The 12,385-nt window shown below is 43.3% G+C and overlaps 1 long non-coding RNA gene across 4 annotated transcripts in view; it reads left to right on the top strand.

The window, feature by feature from the left end:
• LOC144373036 (uncharacterized) overlaps positions 1-12,385 on the top strand; it is a 128,841-nt gene that overhangs the window by 80,698 nt on the left and 35,758 nt on the right. For 3 of the 4 annotated variants that reach the window (XR_013432837.1, XR_013432838.1, XR_013432836.1), the window contains exon 2: positions 8,832-8,902. This is a non-coding gene — a long non-coding RNA (uncharacterized LOC144373036). Of the gene's footprint in view, positions 1-4,296; positions 4,557-8,831; positions 8,903-12,385 lie in introns of those variants that run through there. The other variant, XR_013432835.1, reaches the window with a different exon arrangement.

Here is a 12,385-nt window from a genome sequence, read left to right on the forward strand (position 1 = left end):
TTTTTATGTGGAAATTGTTTTGTCTATACATTTCCTTTGTTTGCTTGGGACATCTTCATGTATTTTGTGTACTGGTTCCTTTGTAATAACGATTTATTTCTGAATATGTTCTTTCTGACACCTGTTTTCAGGAGACAAGACAAGGTTGTGCTTCTGAGCTGTGAAGCTTTTTATCTGGTTTGCAATCATGGCAGAAATTATTAATTACATTCTTTAACATCCATTTCTCCCTTCTATAACAACAGATACCAATTCTACTCATTGTCATTGTGCCCAGATAAAACTCTAAAATTCCCAGCTTTCCTTACTGCTGGTTTTGGTCATGTGACTAAACTCTGTCCAAGAATACATAAGTGTTGATTGTGGCTTCAAAGTAAGCACCTTCAGAGTAGGAAGGGGATGGGGTCTTATTTCTCATCTATCCAAAAGTGCTCCGAAAGTTATTAGGTGACTGTGTGGTGATCAGGAACATGAAAACCACGTGAATATCATCGCAGAAAGTTAGGAGCTGTTTCTTTGATGACAAACTCAATTATCATATAAATCCTTTTCTTGAAATTTTTCAAGGACAGAAAATAGTCATCTATCATTCTAAGGCTTCTTTTGGTTGTTATATAGGTAAACCTAATCTTAGCTAATATGGTAATACAATTTATAACAGGATTGTGTGAGTGTGGATTTGTATACAAGATAATTGATTGGACTTTACTTTTTCACTGTTAACCAAAGGGGTCAGCTTGAATCTTTCTCCATTCTCCCCATCTCACCAACAGGTTGTTTTCTGTTGAGATGTCTGTGTGGTTCTTTCTGCAGCCCCAGATTCCTTATTTCTCTGAGTGCCAAATGAGGACCAAAGAAGTTTCAACTACAAGCTTGCATGTTCCAACATCATTGTTTAGACAAGGAATCATCATCTGCTCTTCTTGGGTTCTCCCGCATCTTAGGAGAATAGGTGCTCTGCAGGCTTTGTCTGAGCTCTGTGTTTTCAGGTGGGTCTTGGCTTTATCTTCTTGTGGGCCTCTCTACCGGTCTCTATATTGGGCAATTCCCTCCTCGTATATATTGGTTCAGATTTAGTTTTCCTAGTATTGTCAAAGACATAGTTTCCATTTCTATTTGTTTTCTGCCTGTTGTAGCAAGGTGACTTTGGAGAAGAAAAGGGGTACAGATGTATTTCCTCCACCATTTTAAAAACAGAAGTCTCCTTAGTTTGTTTTAAAAATAATAATATTTAAAATAGAACAGGATATATGCTCATCAATCAATAGTAACTACTCTCTTTTTAAAAATATCTTTATTTCTTTATGTGGTGCTAAGGATCGAACTCAGTATCTCACACATATGAGGCAAGCACTCTACTACTGAGCCACAATCCCAGCCCAATACTGTCTACTGTTAACATTTTAAAGAATGTTTTTTCACCAAATTTTCTCATTTTCTCTCAATCTTGTTATCTAAGTAGAGTGATAGGAAATACTTATATATGTGTTATATATATATATATATATATATATATATATATATAAATAAATAATAGGTTTATATATATATAATATAAATTATATATATATATATATAATAGGTGATATTTATTTATATCACTTATTTAATTTTTGGGAACATGATCTAGAATATACTTAGTCTACAACAATATTTTAATTATTTGTTGGCATTCTACAATATGGATATACTAAAAGTTATTAACCAATTCCCTAATTTGAGATATTAATTTTTCACCCATTGGCTATGATAAGTAATTCTGCAATGTACACCTTTTTTTCTTAAAAAACAACAAGCTAAGAGTGCCTTATTTTTTACATTTTCTTAGAAAATTTTTGTACAGTGAAATTTCAGCTCAGGTCAGATGGTCATTAATTATGATTTAATAACTGATTATTAGGTTCTCATTATTATTCAAGGTCAGTGAGGAGGCAGGATGGTAAATGGAGCCCTGTAACTCAGTAGTTATGTCATCCTCATCACTAGAATAGAAGCTATGTTCCTCAACTTACTAGCAGACCCAGACTGAAGCTTTTTATATAAACATAGGCAAAAAAGGCCCCAGAGTTTTAAGGGCTGGGAAACATCCTTTGCTGGGTATTCCTAACATCATAAGACCTAACAGTCTTCTCTACTTCCTATTAGAATTTTTAGAAAACAATTTTTTCTTTTAAATCAGCTTTAGAGCTGTAAAATAGATGAAAAATATTACAGAATTACCTTCTATTCCTTATTGTATGTCTCTTAAGACTAATGTCTTAGCCATAATATAATGGTTAAGAACACTATGTTAACATTGGTAACTTTGGAAACTAAACTACATGCCTTCTATGAAATTCACCAATTTTTCCATTAATGTTCTTTTTTAAATAGTAGAGGCTCAGGACAATTCCATATAACATTTAGTTTTATTTCTCCTTATTCCAGTCCAGCCTATAATAGTTTCTCAGTCTTTCCTCATCTTTTGCGATATTCACACTTTTGATTAATACTGCTCCCTTACTTTGTAGAATGCCATTCTATTGGGATGTGTCTAATATTTTCTCATGATTAGATTGAGGCTGTTTGTTTTTGGTGACAATACTACAAAAATGATATTATAACTTTCTCAATGGGTCATATTGAGTTCATAATATTGACATGTCTTATTGCTGGTCATGTTTACCTTTCTCAGTTGATTAAGTTGGTGTCTGACCATTTTCTCCCCTATAAAATTATTGCAATTGATAAGTATCTTGGGTGACATACTTTCAGACTATGCAAACACTATTTCTCTTCAAAATATTGCCCAGTAATTTTAGTATCCATTGGTGGATCTTTCCTTCAACAATTATTACTGTGATGTTTATCTAATGGTAATTCTGAATTTTTTTCCTTCTATGTTTATCAATTGGAACTTGTGTGAAAGAGCTCTTGCTTTTCCCTCATTTATTTATTTGATTATTTATTATATCATTATGAACATATGGATATTTATTTTATTCTTTTGATTAAAAGCATGTATACAAAGTTATTTTTCTTTAGCCTCAAAGTTGCCTATCACATTATCTTTCATACTTACTTAAATTAGTTCTTCATATATTTGCATTATTAGCCCTTTGTGCCATATATGTTGTGAATCTTTTGTCTCTGTCAGTTGCTTTTTGATTTTTCATTATAGTGGTTTTGTTATACAAAGCATTCAAAGACATTTATATAGTGAAATTTATCAATCTTGCTTTTTGTTGATTCTAGATTTTGAATTATCCTTAGAAAGCTTTTCCTACACAAAGTTTAAAGTAAAATTTACTCCATGGCTGCTTCTTGTATTTGTAATGTTTTATTTTTTTAAATTCAGCTCCCTAATTCATTTGAAACTTATTTTTATGGTTGATGTAAAATATGGATCTAATTTTATCTTCCTTCAAATGGCTATTGTTTTAAACATTGTATCATCCTCTGTGCTCCTGTGTGATAGAGTGCAGAGGAAATAAAATCATGTTTGTGGCTCCTGACAGCATTCCCTATCCAGTTGTTGGGTTGTATTGTTGTGGTGCTGGTGTGTGTTTTTAATAATGCCATGTAACTCTTAAGCAATTTCGTTTTTGATCAAGTCCCAAATCTGCCAGGCTGTTTTCTCTTCCTAACTGTGGAAAAATGAGACAGTTACTTGAACATTTATTTGGTAAGTAAAGCAATCCATTTCCTCTGTTACCATGTAGCCAGAGTTTTTGTGAATATTTGGGTCTGTTTGGAAGAGGGGGTCTTGGCTACAGCAGCTAGGGGCTTCATTAGCAGGAACAAAATAAAAGCTTTTAAAAAGAGTCTGGAGTTCAGGTGACTGTTTGAATCCACTGTTTTTCCTGATAACCTGCAGCTAGGAGGGAAGATTTCACTTCCTGTTTACCCTCAGCCAGGGGAGAAATGTTCAGGGCATTGTCACTTGCTTCTATACCTTTAACTGGGTTTGTTTGGATCTTAGGACTCTGCGTAGGAGGTCTGCTTCTTGTAAGTTAATGCAACTTCTTGTTCTTAGAGTCACAGAGCCCTACAAACATGGGGGGGGGCAGGGAGCTAACTGTTGGTGTGTGTGTGGGCATGGGGGTGTCAGTACTTAGTTTTAGGGTTACTTAAATGTAGTGCAAAATCCCATCCACCACCAAACTTGATTTCATTCAGGACTCAACTGATCAGCAGAGTTGGCCTTTTTCCACACCTGACCCACACATCTGTAAGCACGCTGACCTGACTTGGCTTTATTTGTCTTTTTCTACTTTTCCCCTGGTCTCTGGATGCTGTAGCTAGAATTTAAAAGTGAAAAAAATGTCCACTTTTGCTTAGCGTTACCTTTAGAATTCCCTTGGAAATTCATTCCATACATTTCCAGCTGGGAGACCAATTCAGCAGGATTTTAAGTGCTAGAAATATATTCAGTATCTGTGTTATGCCAACTTGATGAAGTCAGTTAATCTTTTTTTCTTTTTAAAGTAGTGTCCAGCCACCCAAATTTTGACACCAGTTGGATGAAGGTCCATTGAATAAGGAGAAATGCACCAGATTCTAATTTGAAGTCTAAGGTGGGTCAGCATCTTAGAGTCAAAGTGCAGAGGGTGGTGATATTTTATATGAAACAGCCCACCCCCAACTTAAGTTCAGACACTTAGCTATTTTCTTTGTTCTTATCTCCTTGCTCTAAATGGAAATTTCATATTGAGCTTCTCATGCTCTCCCTAGAATCAATATCTAATCACAAGACGCCTGGTTTGGTGTCTTCAGTGTTTGCATAATACAGTGTTTGTTGGGCTGCAAGGAGACTTAAGGACAGAGCATCTGTCCTCTAAAAGCTTGCATTAAAATGGCTCCCACAGGTTTGGAAAGCTAAGACCTGTTTTCAAGTGTGCTGCCCCAGCACCTTCCCAGCCCCTGGATCAAGCTGGTCACTTTTCCTCTGGTACTGTGGCCATCCCCAAGCATGGGTCAGTAAAAAGTTAATTGCTTTTCAAAGTAGCCTTTATTTCCCACTTCCTAAGAGGAAAGAATGTCTGCATTGCAGCAGGACGAGGTAGAGACAGCATTGTGGGCCCACAGAGCATCCCAATGGGCTTCCTCTCTCTCGCTCTTGAACCAATAGACTGGGAGGAAAGGTTAAAGATTGACAGTTGCAGTGGCCGGACTGAGAAGGGGTGTTCTGGAAATTTCTACTACCATCTTTGTTCCTTTCAGGAAAAGCAGATCCCCAGGCTGAAGAGTCCTACATTTCATTCCTCGGGCATCCTCCTTCCTCCCCCCTTGCTTCTCTCATCAAGGTAGAATGTTCTTCTGCCACATTGCTAAATTGCAGAGGATGAACATAATGATGGGCTGTTTTCCTTTTTTCTTCTGCCTCCTCGGTCCCCAAAGAGAATGACAGCTGCATGGAACAAACACAGACACACTGGAGCTTTTGATTCCTTTTTTTCCCTCCAAGACCCTCCAGGATGGATGCACTTTCTGCTTTGGGAAATTAAGTGGTATTCACGTGGGGGAGGGGGAGGGGGAAGCAATGGCTTTTATTAGCTCCAGAAAATGGTCAGTGTTCAGTCTGTAACTAGGAATTAATTACATATAATCACTCAGTAAACTTTCTTCAGAGTTTTTTCTAATTGCTGAGCATGAACTTAGTGAGGCCATTGGAGCCAAGTCCAGCTACTTTTGTAATTAAGAGCTCAAAGATTTGAATCAGAAAGAAAGAAACAATGAGGGCCTCTTGGTTATAAATTAGGGATGTAAACAGTAGTCATTTTCCTTTCTTTCTTGTAACCACTTTTCTTTTAAACAAAACATCCCCCTTTTCTTTCCCTGGAAGATCCAGTAGGGATCTTAGAAGTAGAAGATTGAGTCACTCTTCAGAAAGCTGGGTGGCAATAACCTAGCAAAACCTACAGGCAGGGGTGGGTTTTGGAAGGACCAGCCACTTCCAATGGGTGACCTTCTTTGTTTCTTCGGCCTTCTCTCCCCTTCTGTCCTCTGGCAGAGGCAGCCAAACATTAGTCAGCCCTGGATCTTGTTTTGCCTCTGGTTGATTCTGAAAAGAAAGATACATTCAAGGGGGCCTTCCCCACCCTGCAGCAGAGACCTGAAAGCCGGCCTGTTTGGAGGCTCCAAGTTGTTCTTAAAATGCACAAACAAGTAAGGATTCACCCTTGGCCTCAGGTTGCTGCACTGGGGCTGCCCTTCCCCCCACCCCCTGCTCTCCTTACAGACAATCAAGCAGGCAGTGGCCAGGCCAGGTCTGCAGCCTGAGCCTGCCAGGCTGGCCCTCCCCATCACAGTCACCTACCTACCAGCCGGCACTGAGCCAGTGCCCATCCTCATCCTCGCCCTGGCTTGGCCCTGGGCTCTATGCCCTCTTTCTCGCCTGGAGCAAAATAGCAGTCACCTTGAAACTCCTCATTCCCAGCTCTGGAGGAATCCTGAGGCCAATTCTCAGACCTTAACAGTAAATGACATTATCCACCATGAGGCTATTAGTTTGGCCTCTGAAAAATGGGTTTTGGAAAACTTATTGCTCATTCTCAGGGCCCTGTTGGGGGTGGACAAAAACCTAATTTGTGAGTATACTGTTCCTTGGAGAGGGGAACCTGGGACTTAGGATTTCTCTTTTGCAGACTGGGGTTGTCTTTCCTTGATGTTAACGTCTTAGGGGTGGCTCTGCAGAGGGCTGGGTGGATGGTGGCCGTTTTCAGGCTTATAAACAGCCTTTTAATTTTACCTTGGCCTCAGCCTGTGGTGCAGCCCTCCAGCCTAGCTCTGCAGATGCCTGCTGTTCCAGAAGCACTTTCATTTTACCTAATTTGCAGGATGGATGCAGAGCTGGCCACCCTGCACTGAGAAGGGGGCGTGGGCTTCTACCCACCCCCACCCTGCCCCCACCCCAGCCTGCTTCCTGGGAACATTTCCTGTTTGCACAAACACTTGTCTGTCTGCCAGTGTGATTCCTAACCTTCCACCCACCTAGTTCAAGGGCAAGAGGGCCCCATCCCAGAGCCTCCTGTTGAAGGCTCAGAATGTGAAAGGGAAGGCTTTTTCTCAAGAACATTCAACTTCACAAACTCTCTCTCCCTGTCACTGCAGGTTCTTTTTTTTAAGCTTCTAAGCCTTGGGTTGTTGGTGTCGTTTGGTCGAGCTCTTCCTGGTTCTGATATTTAGGAAGGTGGCTTTGAAACTAGTAGGGGTGTCGTTTGGTCGAGCTCTTCCTGGTTCTGATATTTAGGAAGGTGGCTTTGAAACTAGTAGGGCTGCTTAGACACAGGCTCAGCTATTGAACAAACTGCTACCATTTTAGCTTCAATCCAGGAATGAGGCAGTGTTGTCAGATGCCATTTTAAGAATCCTGCATAAATAGCTTAGCCACCGATGACTGTTGTGTTATTGTATGTTAGTGAGGTGTTTAAATTTAGCAGGCTGCTCTCTTCTGATGAAAACCATTTGTAACAACATGTCAGTTGTTTCTTTGGTGATTTGTGTCACTGGCTTCTCTACAGATGCTGTGTAAATTAAATTGTTAATGGGGTCCAATATCGGAATGTTAAATGTGTTAATATCCTGATTTAAACCCAGACCAGCCTCCTTCTCCTCCTCTGCTGGGACTAGTGAGTGGAGGCCCGGAATTCCTGTGATTTAATCCTGAGCTATCATCTTTTCCTTTCTGCCTGCCGCCCATCCTGAACTCTTCTCCCAGCAAACCTGGGGCACTTCTAAACACATCTCCATCCTACACTGGGGTTCCAGGCCCAGGTCGGCTTTCTGGACTCTTTTGCCTTGTCACTGTCTCAGACAGCCTGACAGAGACAGGATGTTCTTCTCTAGCCTTCTTCCTGCCCTGGCTTGAGTCTTCCCAAAGGAAAACTCCAGCCCTGTCAGTTGGGGATGCACCTCTTGCTCCTTGTGGAACTATGGTCTGATGGAATCGCATTCTGAGTGGTGGCTGAATGGAAAGTTCTAGCACCTCAAGCCCTTCTTCACACCTATAAACTCACAACTTCACTTCTTCCCTGGGCTTGGCTTGGGAGGTGGTATGGGGGAAGATCTGGAATGGCCCAAGTTCCAGCAGAGAGGAAGAAGGTTCTGGAAGACTTTCCAGCTAAGGGTGCTTGCTTACCTTCCTTCTCTCCCCATCCCTGACTCTTGGCAGGGTCTTTCCTCATTCCACATTTGTGGGGGAGGATAATTAGTCACAGCTCCAGAGGGAGCCAAGCCTTCTCTACAAGGATGCACCATGGGGGGCTGAGGGGTGCATACACCCCTAATTTGTGGAGTCGATGCTGATTGTTGGAATTGTTTTGCAATCAGCTCTTTCTTCTTCTAGTCAGTCTGGGTATATTTTACTACTTTGTAATTTAACCTGTATCTTTCCCCCCTCCTTGAGTTCCTGCCTCATCAGAGAATTGTAAGATTTTAGCAGTCTGGGAAATACTCACTGTAGAGTTTAGAGATGAAACTCTGGGAACTCTGTGAACCCTTCCTGCTGCCTGATTTTTAACCCAGTGCTGGCAGTGAGAAGCTTGTTTATTTGAAGGCTGGGTTCTCATGAGCCCAAAGGAGTAGGTTGTAATTGTGTATCCAAAAAGATTTGCTTCTTTGCATACCCAATAGCATGACAACTGGAATAGTAATTTGACTTAAAAAACCATCTAGTGTTTTAAAGGAGTCCTTTAGGAATCTTAACACTGTGAAATCAGGTTTGTTCTTTCCCCTATGGTGGAGAAGGATGGGGGTTTGTCTTACTGATGGGGTGTGGCTAGGCTTCTCAGCGGCTGCCCCCAGGCAGGTTCTATCCCTCCTAAACATGAACATAATTTGCTCTATTTCAGCTTGGCTGAAGAGGAAATAAAAACAGAAGAGGAGGTGGTAGAGGGCATGGATATTTCTACTCGCTCCAAAGGTGAGTAAAATTCTTGCATTATCTATTTCTGCACAAAGGAAGGAATGGGGGTTTCTTTTTATTGTTGGGGAGCCGTGAAGTGTGGCCCTCTGAGCTGGCATTGCAACAGTCCATGAATTGTGAGATGTGGACCCTTTAATGACTGAACCTAACTTCTGGAGAAATCTTTTGATTATCTTTCCCCTGCATGTATGCTTAGGTGTACCTACTTGTCAGGAATTGTCCCGACATTAGGTTTTGGGCATGTGTTGGGCCTGGAGATGGGCAGCTGCTGCTGGATTCCTGATTTTAGCAATAGGCCTCTTTGGGATCTCAGAAGTGGGATGAAGTTGGCCTGGTGCCTTGGGAAACGGTGGTTTTGGGTCAGAGATGAGAAGGAAGATCTGGGCTTTCTGGAATGCTGGGGGCAGTGTTTGCATTTAGGGCAAATTGTGGCACATTTGGGCACATCCAGGCCCCATCTACCTGTGGAGACGCCTCTTCTCGTCCTATAAGCATGGGGAACTCTTCTCTTCATCTCACGCCTGGGTTCTCCTGACTCGTCATCGGTGGCAGCCCCTCTGCTGCCTGAGTGACTGCTTTGGGTGACCATGGCCTCTCCCTGCTGGAGCTAGGAGGATATTAAAAAGCGTCTCTTTTTTGCTGGCCCCTCCACCAACCTGCCAGCACCCTCCACCAACCTTCCAGCACCCTCCTTTCCAGTCTGAAGTCCCGGTGCCCTGCCTCCCGGGACAGCCTTGCTCCCTTCCTCTTGTGACATCCTGTTCTCCTTGGGCCATTTCTCCCGACTCCACTCTACCTCTCTGGCCTCCTTCTGTGCCCTCCTTGGGGCTTGTGTGCCCTCTTTCTGGAACATGCTGCCCTAGGACCTGGCTGCCTGTGTCTTGTTGCTTGGATTCCTCCCTGAGGGTGACTTTTCTCGGCCGCCTGGTCTGAAGGAGTCATTCCTTCATTTTCTGTCATTTTTTGAAATAAACTTTTTGTGTTTTAGAGTCACTTTAGATTTCCAGAAAAGTTGTAAAGACAGTGCTGAGAATTCCCACGTCACCTGGCTTGCGAGCCCACCCCACCCTGCTCCTAGCATCCTGAGTGCGAAGCATTTGTCAGAATCCGAGTCGGGGTGGCATGTCATTACCAACAAAGCCTTTGCTGTGTTCAGATTTCCTTAGTTTAGCCACTGAGGCCCCTTTCTGTTCCAGGCTCCCATCCACCATACTTGGTTGTCTTATCTCCTCAGATTCCTAGCTGTGACAGGTTTTCAGCCTTGTTTTCAATGACCTTGACAGTTTTGAGGCGTGGGCCAGGCATTTGGTAGGTTGCCCCTTCCCTGGGTTCATGTGGCACGTCTAAGGATAGATGGTGAGTTGATAACCTCAGGATTGACGTGATGGGATTTGGGGAGAAGAACCTCCCAGGTACAGTGCCATTTCCGTCACATTAAGGGTACCTGTTATCAGTGAATTACATCAGTGCTGATGTTGACCTTGGCCACCTGGCCTTGGTGACAGTTCCTTTGCTGTTCATATGGTGTCCTTTGTGGGAGGCCCACTCCACCTACTGAGGGTGGAGGATCTCAGGAAATTATTTGGAGCTTTTCTGTGTGGGAGGTTTTGTTTCTTCTGCCCTGTTTATTTGTTTATTTAATCCTTTATGTGAGTGTGAATTTAAGGATAATTGGTTCATACTTTGGGTTGTAATACAATGCTAATTATCTATTTTATTGCACATTGTTCCCATTTTGGAAGTTGAATCCTCCTTCCCCATAATTGGGGATTGAACCCAGGAACCCTCTACCACTGAGCTACATCCATATCCCTTTTTATTTTTTATTTTGAGATAGGGTCTCACTAAGTAGTGGAGGCTGGCCTTGAACTTGAGATCCTCCTGCCTCAGCTGCCTGAGTATCTGGAGTTACAGCATATGCCACCTCACCTAGATCTGTTTTTTTTTCTTTTTCTTTTTTTTCTTAATTGGAGAATGGTATCAGAAATCAAGATCTGGGGCTGGGGATTTAGCTCAGTTGGTAGAGTGCTTGCCTCACATGCACAAGGCCCTGGGTTCAATCTCAGCACCGAAAAGAAAAAGAAATCAAGATCTGTGTGCTGGGCATGCTCATGGTTCCTGGGTGTCTGTGCTTCTAGGTTCTCTGATTGACAGCAGGGAAACATTTACCTGTGTGGTCACCAGGGCATAGGCATCTGTCTATCCATACTCCTGCTTGTACCCATCTGTGTTAGCTAAATGTGAGATCATGAGATCCTGCACTTGACTCCATGCTTTCCTATTCCTGCACGGATTAGCTCTAGCTTCGTCCCCTTAGTTGAAATCTTCCCCTTCAGCAGTGAGAAAGGTGGCTCCTGCTGTCTGCCCTTGGTGTACCATGTCCTGGTGCACAGTTAACCTGATCTGTGACATACAGCTTGACGAATGACCGAGCGAACACTTGGGTCTATTACTCAGGTCAAGATAATCGAGCATAGTCAGCATCCAGAAGGTTCCTTGATCGCTCTGATATTGCTCTCATACTGTATTTATTGGTTTTTGTGCCAGAATGTGGATACCTATTTTAGAAGGGCCTGGGCCTCCATGATCACTCCTCCTCTCCCTTCAGGGGTCAGGAACCGCAGAGGTTTCAAAAGCCAAACTCCTCCAGCCAGATTCCCTGGTTCTGGGTTGCCTCCTCCCTAGTTCAGTATTTATTCTTTGTGGCTCGGTTTCCCCACCTGGGGGTGACAAGGATATAGGGTTAGTGCTGAGGTGAAGTTGCCCACCTGTAGAGTGCTCGGAGTGGAGCTGGGCTGTGGTGAGGGCTGAGGGGCTGGCCACCATTGGAACAGGCTTGCAGAGTCGGGCGTGTCCAGGTGGGCCGCCAGGGCAGGTCCTCCTCACTGTTCTGCTCTCCCCGCATCTTCAGCCTCTGGGAAGAGGGTGTGCAGGGAGATGGGAAAACGGTATCCAGACTGACCCCTGCTCAATAGGGAAGGATCATGTAGGGTGGCCTCGCAAAGGGCTTGGGACCTCTGTCTAGAACACGACCCCGGTCACCGCCCTGCACCTGCCTGTCCTGCGGCCCCCAAGGCAGTGGGAGAGAGCTGCTCTGCCGTTGTTTGGGATGAGCTCCCAGGTGCTCTGTACTTTTCTTGGGTGGGGAGTCCCTGGAGGGGCTCACCTTGTTTTAAGGGTGACCTTCCTCTTTACTGGGTGTTTCTTGGAGGCTGTCCCTGGGCAGAGCTGAGTGCTCTTTCCTGGGGAGGGTGGGTGTGGTGGGGGCTTTTGTGTCCAGGACACCTTTCTCACAGAGCCACTGGCACCAGGTGAGGTAGTGACACATGTAGTGGCCTGGGCTTGACTGGGTTGCTGAGACATCAAGATCCCAAGTCTGTGTGCACAAAGGTCTCATTTGTTTTTTCTGTACCAGGGATTGAACCAAGGGGCGCTTACCCACCGAGCCTCACCGCCAGCTCTTGGTATTTTATTTAGAGA

This window comes from Ictidomys tridecemlineatus, unplaced genomic scaffold (assembly GCF_052094955.1).
Source record: "Ictidomys tridecemlineatus isolate mIctTri1 unplaced genomic scaffold, mIctTri1.hap1 Scaffold_215, whole genome shotgun sequence".
NCBI classification, from domain to species: domain Eukaryota; kingdom Metazoa; phylum Chordata; class Mammalia; order Rodentia; family Sciuridae; genus Ictidomys; species Ictidomys tridecemlineatus.